Genomic DNA, 9,841 nt, shown 5'->3' with positions numbered 1-9,841 from the left:
GGGGTAGAACAAGGACTTCTGTTTTCAGACACAGAGCTTCCCTATGGGCTGCCTCTGGGCCAGCTCTTCTCTGTTCTGTAGAGGATGGTGTTTACAGTCCGGAGAAGAGAGGGTGGAAGCAGACCCGGGACCAGCACTTTTTTGGCAGATCTTCCTTTGGGCTCCAGTTTAGGCTTTATGCATTATATTCATATGGGTTATACATCTCCATCACACAGACAGACAGGCAGAGTGGGTTATACATCTCCATCACACAGACAGACAGGCAGAGTGGGTTATACATCTCCATCACACAGACAGACAGGCAGAGTGGGTTATAAATCTCCATCACACAGACAGACAGGCAGAGTGGGTTATACATCTCCATCAGACAGACAGACAGGCAGAGTGGGTTATAAATCTCCATCAGACAGACAGGCAGAGTGGGGTATAAATCTCCATCAGACAGACAGAGGGACAGAGTGGGTTATAAATCTCCATCAGACAGGCAGAGTGGGTTATAAATCTCCATCACACAGACAGACAGGCAGAGTGGGTTATAAATCTCCATCAGACAGACAGGCAGAGTGGGTTATAAATCTCCATTAGACAGACAGACAGGCAGAGTGGGGTATGAATCTCCATTAGACAGGCAGAGTGGGTTAAAAATCTCCATCAGACAGACAGACAGGCAGAGTGGGTTATAAATCTCCATCAGACAGACAGACAGGCAGAGTGAGTTATACATCTCCATCAGACAGACAGACAGGCAGAGTGGGTTGTAAATCTCCATCAGACAGACAGGCAGAGTGGGTTATAAATCTCCATTAGACAGACAGACAGGCAGAGTGGGGCATGAATCTCCATTAGACAGGCAGAGTGGGTTAAAAATCTCCATCAGACAGACAGACAGACAGACAGACAGGCAGACAGACAGGTAGACAGACAGAAAGGCAGAGTGGGGTGTAAATATCCATCAGACAGACAGGCAGAGTGGGTTAGAAATGTCCATCAGACAGGCAGAGTGGGTTATACACTTCAATCAGACAGACAGGCAGAGTGAGTTATAAATCTCCATCAGACAGACAGGCAGGCAGAGTGGGTTATAAATCTCCATCAGACAGACAGACAGGCAGAGTGAGTTATACATCTCCATCAGACAGACAGGCAGAGTGGGTTATAAATCTCCATCAGACAGACAGGCAGAGTGGGTTATAAATCTCCATTAGACAGACAGACAGGCAGAGTGGGGTATGAATCTCCATTAGACAGGCAGAGTGGGTTAAAAATCTCCATCAGACAGACAGACAGACAGACAGACAGACAGACAGACAGACAGACAGACAGACAGACAGACAGACAGACAGACAGACAGACAGACAGAAAGGCAGAGTGGGGTGTAAATATCCATCAGACAGACAGGCAGAGTGGGTTAGAAATGTCCATCAGACAGGCAGAGTGGGTTATACACTTCAATCAGACAGACAGGCAGAGTGAGTTATAAATCTCCATCAGACAGACAGGCAGGCAGAGTGGGTTATAAATCTCCATCAGACAGCTAGAGTGGGTTATAAATCTCCATCAGACAGGCAGGCAGAGTGGGTAAAACATTTCAGTCAGACAGACAGGCAGGCAGAGTGGGTTATAAATCTCCATCAGACAGACAGAGTGGGTTATAAATCTCCATCAGACAGACAGAGTGGGTTATAAATCTCCATCAGACAGGCAGAGTGGGTAATACATCTCCATCAGACAGACAGAGTGGGTAATACATCTCCATCAGACAGACAGAGTGGGTAATACATCTCCATCAGACAGACAGAGTGGGTAATACATCTCTATCAGACAGACAGAGTGGGTTATACATTTCAGTCAGACAGACAGGCAGGCAGAGTGGGTTATAATCTCTGTCAGACAGGCAGAGTGGGTAATACATCTCCATCAGACAGACAGACAGAGTGGGTTATAAATCTCCATCAGACAGACAGGCAGGCAGAGTGGGTTATAAATGTCCATCAGACAGACAGACAGGCAGAGTGGGTTATACATCTCCATCAGACAGACAGACAGACAGAGTGGGTTATAAATCTCCATCAGACAGACAGAGGGACAGAGTGGGTTATAAATCTCCATCAGACAGACAGACAGGCAGAGTGGGTTATAAATCTCCATCAGACAGACAGGCAGAGTGGGTTATAAATATCCATCAGACAGACAGACAGGCATAGTGAGTTATACATCTCCATCAGACAGACAGACAGGCAGAGTGGGTTGTAAATCTCCATCAGACAGACAGGCAGAGTGGGTTATAAATCTCCATTAGACAGACAGACAGGCAGAGTGGGGTATGAATCTCCATTAGACAGGCAGAGTGGGTTAAAAATCTCCATCAGACAGACAGACAGACAGACAGACAGACAGACAGACAGACAGACAGACAGACAGACAGACAGACAGACAGACAGACAGAAAGAAAGAAAGAAAGGCAGAGTGGGGTGTAAATATCCATCAGACAGACAGGCAGAGTGGGTTAGAAATGTCCATCAGACAGGCAGAGTGGGTTATACACTTCAATCAGACAGACAGGCAGAGTGAGTTATAAATCTCCATCAGACAGACAGGCAGGCAGAGTGGGTTATAAATCTCCATCAGACAGGCAGAGTGGGTTATAAATCTCCATCAGACAGACAGAGTGGGTTATAAATCTCCATCAGACAGGCAGAGTGGGTAATACATCTCCATCAGACAGACAGAGTGGGTAATACATCTCCATCAGACAGACAGAGTGGGTAATACATCTCCATCAGACAGACAGAGTGGGTAATACATCTCTATCAGACAGACAGAGTGGGTTATACATTTCAGTCAGACAGACAGGCAGGCAGAGTGGGTTATAATCTCTGTCAGACAGGCAGAGTGGGTAATACATCTCCATCAGACAGACAGACAGACAGAGTGGGTTATAAATCTCCATCAGACAGACAGGCAGGCAGAGTGGGTTATAAATGTCCATCAGACAGACAGACAGTCAGAGTGGGTTATACATCTCCATCAGACAGACAGACAGACAGACAGAGTGGGTTATAAATCTCCATCAGACAGACAGGCAGAGTGGGGTATAAATCTCCATCAGACATACAGACAGAGTGGGGTATAAATCTCCATCAGACAGACAGAGGGACAGAGTGGGTTATAAATCTCCATCAGACAGACAGGCAGAGTGGGTTATAAATATCCATCAGACAGACAGACAGGCATAGTGAGTTATACATCTCCATCAGACAGACAGACAGGCAGAGTGGGTTGTAAATCTCCATCAGACAGACAGGCAGAGTGGGTTATAAATCTCCATTAGACAGACAGACAGGCAGAGTGGGGTATGAATCTCCATCAGACAGGCAGAGTGGGTTAAAAATCTCCATCAGACAGACAGACAGACAGGTAGACAGACAGAAAGGCAGAGTGTGGTGTAAATATCCATCAGACAGACAGGCAAAGTGGGTTAGAAATGTCCATCAGACAGACAAGGCAGGCAGAGTGGGTTATACACTTCAATCAGACAGACAGGCAGAGTGAGTTATAAATCTCCATCAGACAGACAAGGCAGGCAGAGTGGGTTATACATCTCCATCAGACAGACAGGCAGGCAGAGTGAGTTATAAATCTCCATCAGACAGACAGGCAGAGTGGGTTATACATCTCCATCAGACAGACAGGCAGGCAGAGTGGGTTATAAATCTCCATCAGACAGACAGGCAGGCAGAGTGGGTTATAAATCTCCATCAGACAGACAGGCAGAGTGGGTAAAACATGTCAGTCAGACAGACAGGCAGGCAGAGTGGGTTATAAATCTCCATCAGACAGACAGGCAGAGTGGGTAAAACATTTCAGTCAGACAGACAGGCAGGCAGAGTGGGTTATAAATCTCCATCAGACAGACAGGCAGAGTGGGTTATAAATCTCCATCAGACAGACAGAGTGGGTTATGCATTTCAATCAGACAGACAGACAGACAGAATGGTTTATGCATTTCAATCAGACAGACAGGCAGAGTGGGTAATACGTCTCCATCAGACAGACAGAGTGGGTTATGCATTTCAATCAGACAAACAGGCAGAGTGGGTTATAAATCTCCATCAGTCAGACAGGCAGATTGGGTTATAAATCTCCATCAGACAGACAGGCAGGCAGAGTGGGTTATAAATGTCCATCAGACAGACAGGCAGGCAGAGTGGGTTATAAATGTCCATCAGACAGACAGGCAGGCAGATTGGGTTATAAATCTCCATCAGACAGACAGGCAGGCAGAGTGGGTTATAAATGTCCATCAGACAGGCAGAGTGGGTTATAAATCTCCATCAGACAGACACACAGGCAGAGTTGATTATAAATCTCTATCAGACAGGCAGAGTGGGTTATAAATGTCCATCAGACAGGCAGAGTGAGTTATAAATCTCCATCAGACAGACACACAGGCAGAGTTGATTATAAATCTCCATCAGACAGGCAGAGTGGGTTATAAATGTCCATCAGACTGGCAGAGTGGGTTATAAATGTCCATCAGACTGGCACAGTGGGAGAATCAGACAGACAGGCAGGCAGAGGAGAAATCGGACATTCTGTTATAAGAGGCATCAAGGAATAACGTTATTTTGGGTAACTTTGCTGCATGTCTTTTTTGTCTGATTCAACCAGAGTTGCATCACCCAACCTCTGGTCATCTCTCTGTGTGTAACTCTATGTAGTACTGTGTCATTACTCTGTCACAGCAGCCCCCCTCCCATCCCCATCACTGTCCTACTCACAGGAAACAGGTGACCTAGCTAAACAGCACACTGCTGCTACGAGCCAAAATATCCCCATCACCAGGGCTTTTCTATATCCTATTTGGACAAGCTCTCATTTCTATTTATTTACGTCATTATTTAGTCGCAGCATTTACATGCTCACTGTTGTTACAAGCAGATGCCACAGTTTATAGCCATGAACGGCTAAGGCAGGTTTTGTCTGTCCAGTGTCTAATCACAGACTAAAGGTTAATGTGTTAACACACAGACAGAGGCTCACCCTTGGGTCCTGTCAGTACCTTCTGTTACTTAATGAATGGAGCAGATTTACGATGGATTTCACGCCTCTTGGACAGAGGACTGATCTCACATGAACTTGCACCAACACATATGCCAAAACATTTCTAGTTAAGTATGTATTTAACTCATGTTAGAGAAAATATGAACTTGTCTTGAGGGCTCTACATCAACGTTTCCCAGACATGAAAGTGGGACGTTTAAGGACACAGAGCAGTAGATCGTGCTATGAGGTGACTGACACGTTTTAAACAAGAGTGGGTTGAAAAATGAAATGTGAGAAGTTTGTTTATCGCATCGGTCTGTTGAGCTCACTGAATCGAGACCAGACACAAACAATGGTACTCATGAACGTGGTGCAGCATGCTGCGGGGCTCTGCAGGTTTCCCGTTTAGTTTTGGTTTAGTTTTATTGAGTTCAGCGCGGTCAATAGTCATGTTAGTTTTCCGATATCTGCAGCCCAACTACGAAATCAATAATATTGTTTGCTACATTGTGTGATCATTTTTCCCCTCTGTCCCTCCCCTGTCCTGTGTTTGCTTAGCTGTAGAACCAGAGCTCAGTGAATAGGGTTGATGAATCTCCTTTGGGAAGGAAGGCCGTGTGGCTCCACTTCACAGGTCAGGCCACGGTGCTCGTCTCCTCTTAAAGTGATGAGTTACTTCTCATTTCTCTTCTTTATCCTGGGCGAGGTCTCTGAGTCCTCAACTTGCACCAATCATTGTGTGGAGAAGAGAAAAGAGAATAATTGCCTGTGAAGTGAAGCTTTAGTCTCAGTCAGCCTTCACTTCAGAGGAGAGGAGAGGCGTCATGTGGAGGAAATTCTTTCTAATTCACTGATAGATAGGTTCATCTGTGCCTCTGGCCTAGTTTAATGGAATTCATTTAGGAATTATATATTTTTTTGCGGGGGGGTCATATTTATTCAAATACTGACACATCCAATAAGCACACAAGGTGTAAACACTCAGTCAAACGGATACTGTGTAGGCTACACACACACACACACACACACACACACACACACTCCCCCTAGTCTGTGTGTAGTGTTGGCGAGGCTGATTCAGAGAGAGATGAGTCTCTCTGTGTAGATTCCCAAGGTCATTCTCTGACGCTTCCTCTGTGCGTGTGTGTGTGCGTGTATGCGTCAGTAGAAGCACACCACTCGCAGGAGGTCAATGAAAATTCAAATGCTCACCTACAACGGTGCTTCTGCGTAAATTTACATTTAAGTCATTTAGCAGACGCTCTTATCCAGAGCGACTTACAAATTGGACAAGTCAGTTAAGAACAAATTCTTATTTTACAATGACGGCCTAGGAACAGTGGGTTAACTGCCTTGTTCAGGGGCAGAACGACAGATTTGTACCTTGTCAGCTCGGGGATTTGAACTTGCAACCTTTCAGTTACTAGACCAACGCTCTAACCACTAGGCTACCCTGCCGCCCCGGCAGGTATACATGACATTTTGATCTGCTTTAGAGGAATTGCAAAGTACAAATAAAGTATTTTTCCTCACAAAAAAAGTATATGGGTGTTGCTCACAGTCAGCTTTTATGAATAAGCCCAAATGACATGTATATGTAGTTGTTTCCAAGAATGTGTCTGGTTGTGTGTCTTGATGTGTGTGTGGTTGTGTGTCTTGATGTGTGTGTGGTTGTGTGTCTTGATGTGTGTGTGGTTGTGTGTCTTGATGTGTGTGTGGTTGTGTGTCTTGATGTGTGTGTGGTTGTGTGTCTTGATGTGTGTGTGGTTGTGTGTCTTGATGTGTGTGTGGTTGTGTATCTTGATGTTTGTCTGGTTGTGTGTCTTGATGTGTGTGTGGTTGTGTGTCTTGATGTGTGTGTGGTTGTGTGTCTTGATGTGTGTCTGGTTGTGTGTCTTGATGTGTGTGTGGTTGTGTGTCTTGATGTGTGTCTGGTTGTGTGTCTTGATGTGTGTGTGGTTGTGTGTCTTGATGTGTGTGTGGTTGTGTGTCTTGATGTGTGTCTGGTTGTGTGTCTTGATGTGTGTGTGGTTGTGTGTCTTGATGTGTGTGTGGTTGTGTGTCTTGATGTGTGTGTGGTTGTGTGTCTTGATGTGTGTGTGGTTGTGTGTCTTGATGTGTGTGTGGTTGTGTGTCTTGATGTGTGTCTTGATGTGTGTGTGGTTGTGTGTCTTGATGTGTGTGTGGTTGTGTGTCTTGATGTGTGGTTGTGTGTCTTGATGTGTGTGTGGTTGTGTGTCTTGATGTGTGTGTGGTTGTGTGTCTTGATGTGTGTGTGGTTGTGTGTCTTGATGTGTGTCTGGTTGTGTGTCTTGATGTGTGTGTGGTTGTGTGTCTTGATGTGTGTCTGGTTGTGTGTCTTGATGTGTGTGTGGTTGTGTGTCTTGATGTGTGTGTGGTTGTGTGTCTTGATGTGTGTGTGGTTGTGTGTCTTGATGTGTGTGTGGTTGTGTGTCTTGATGTGTGTGTGGTTGTGTGTCTTGATGTGTGTCTTGATGTGTGTGTGGTTGTGTGTCTTGATGTGTGTGTGGTTGTGTGTCTTGATGTGTGGTTGTGTGTCTTGATGTGTGTGTGGTTGTGTGTCTTGATGTGTGTGTGGTTGTGTGTCTTGATGTGTGTGTGGTTGTGTGTCTTGATGTGTGTGTGGTTGTGTGTCTTGATGTGTGTGTGGTTGTGTGTCTTGATGTGTGTTTAGTTGTGTGTTTGGTTATTTGGCTGTTCCACTTCCACTTTGCTGAGTGGACAGCGGGTAACACCGCAGGTTCATGCCTCTGCTTCTCTTTAGCCTCTTAAGCCCACCACAGGCGGTACCTGGAGGCCAGTAAGTGGGCCCTCTTTCTCCTGACCTGGCCGGGCCCAGCTCTCACTAACACATTCTCAGCAGCACCAATTTCATCTGAGGCGGAGACGAGGTGCGGCCAGGCCATTAACACACCGCAGAGCGAGAGTAGGAAAATAGCATGTTGCGAGGCGCCTTCAGGTAGTAAAGGGTGGACTGGATTCAATGTTCTGGGTGGATACACCATGTAGAATTGGCAGCTGGTACCAGCGGAGAGGAGATGAGATGTGCGTCAGATATGCCCCTCAGAGTTGAACCACTCAGCACTTGACATTTAAGTTCCCCTCGTCCTTACCAAAACACGCCTGGCATCTGAGAGGGATGCGCTGTGCCTGCAAAATGGATTCACATGTTGCTGCATTTTACCCCTGGGGAGAGAGAGCAGGCCCAGACATTTGATTATCCTAACTTTAGTGTGTAAGACAAGAAATCCTGGATTTTGGGTGTCGACTCGAGTCACTGAGGACAAAAGGAAGCAGACAGACAGACCTATTAACAAGATGAACAAGGTAATAGAGTATTTGAGAACCCTGAAATCATATTCCCTCTGCCACACAGAACTATCTATGAAATGGAAGGCTCACCCAGAGAAACCTTTCCCCAAACCTCTATATTCCTCTAGATTACATTAGAGCCATTTAAGAATAATGTTAATGGGGGACGTCCTCTCCACCTGGCACAGTAACAGAGTTAAGGCAGTTCAAGGCGGTAGAAATTGGGTCAGAGCTGCCATGTGCACTGTAAACTGACGCATCCTGATCTGTTGGACTCATGACAATAGAGGAGAGGAAACACCGTAGATGTCCAAGCTTTATGCAGCTGATCAGTATCTCTCCCTCTACTCCATGGAAACTCTGCTTCAGGTGCTTTTGGCACTGTGTCACTCTCTCACAATACCTCCTGAAAGGTGAGTCACCCACTGCTCACTGCAGGGCTCTCTTAAGAGTGGATCCCCAGGCACACAGACTATGAGTATGCCTGTCTCAGATAGAATATGACTGAAGAATATTTTCACTGTCATTGTCCTTGGTGGCTGTGGTATTCTGGGGGGAACTTGGGAAGTGCTCTATTTAGTCTGGCACCCAGTGATGGAAGGCTTCTAGAGTGATAGAGAGAACACGGAGGTAAGGGACAAACAGTGATGGAAGGCTTCTAGAGTGATAGAGAGAACACGGAGGTAAGGGACAAACAGTGATGGAAGGCTTCTAGAGTGATAGAGAGAACACGGAGGTAAGGGACAAACAGTGATGGAAGGCTTCTAGAGTGATAGAGAGAACACGGAGGTAAGGGACAAACAGTGATGGAAGTCTTCTAGAGTGATAGAGAGAACACGGAGGTAAGGGACAAACAGTGATGGAAGGCTTCTAGAGTGATAGAGAGAACACGGAGGCAAGGGACAAACAGTGATGGAAGGCTTCTAGAGTGATAGGAGAACACGGAGGTAAGGGATAAACAGTGATGGAAGGCTTCTAGAGTGATAGAGAGAACACGGAGGTAAGGGACAAACAGTGATGGAAGGCTTCTAGAGTGATAGAGAGAACACGGAGGTAAGGGACAAACAGTGATGGAAGGCTTCTAGAGTGATAGAGAGAACACGGAGGTAAGGGACAAACAGTGATGGAAGGCTTCTAGAGTGATAGAGAGAACACGGAGGTAAGGGACAAACAGTGATGGAAGTCTTCTAGAGTGATAGAGAGAACACGGAGGTAAGGGACAAACAGTGATGGAAGTCTTCTAGAGTGATAGAGAGAACACGGAGGTAAGGGACAAACAGTGATGGAAGTCTTCTAGAGTGATAGAGAGAACACGGAGGTAAGGGACAAACAGTGATGGAAGGCTTCTAGGGTGATAGAGAGAACACGGAGGTAAGGGACAAACAGTGATGGAAGGCTTCTAGAGTGATAGAGAGAACACGGAGGTAAGGGACAAACAGTGATGGAAGGCTTCTAGAGT

The sequence above is a fragment of the Salvelinus namaycush genome, chromosome 8 (genome assembly GCF_016432855.1).
Source record: "Salvelinus namaycush isolate Seneca chromosome 8, SaNama_1.0, whole genome shotgun sequence".
NCBI classification, from domain to species: domain Eukaryota; kingdom Metazoa; phylum Chordata; class Actinopteri; order Salmoniformes; family Salmonidae; genus Salvelinus; species Salvelinus namaycush.
Note: the sequence above shows the minus strand (reverse complement) of the source record.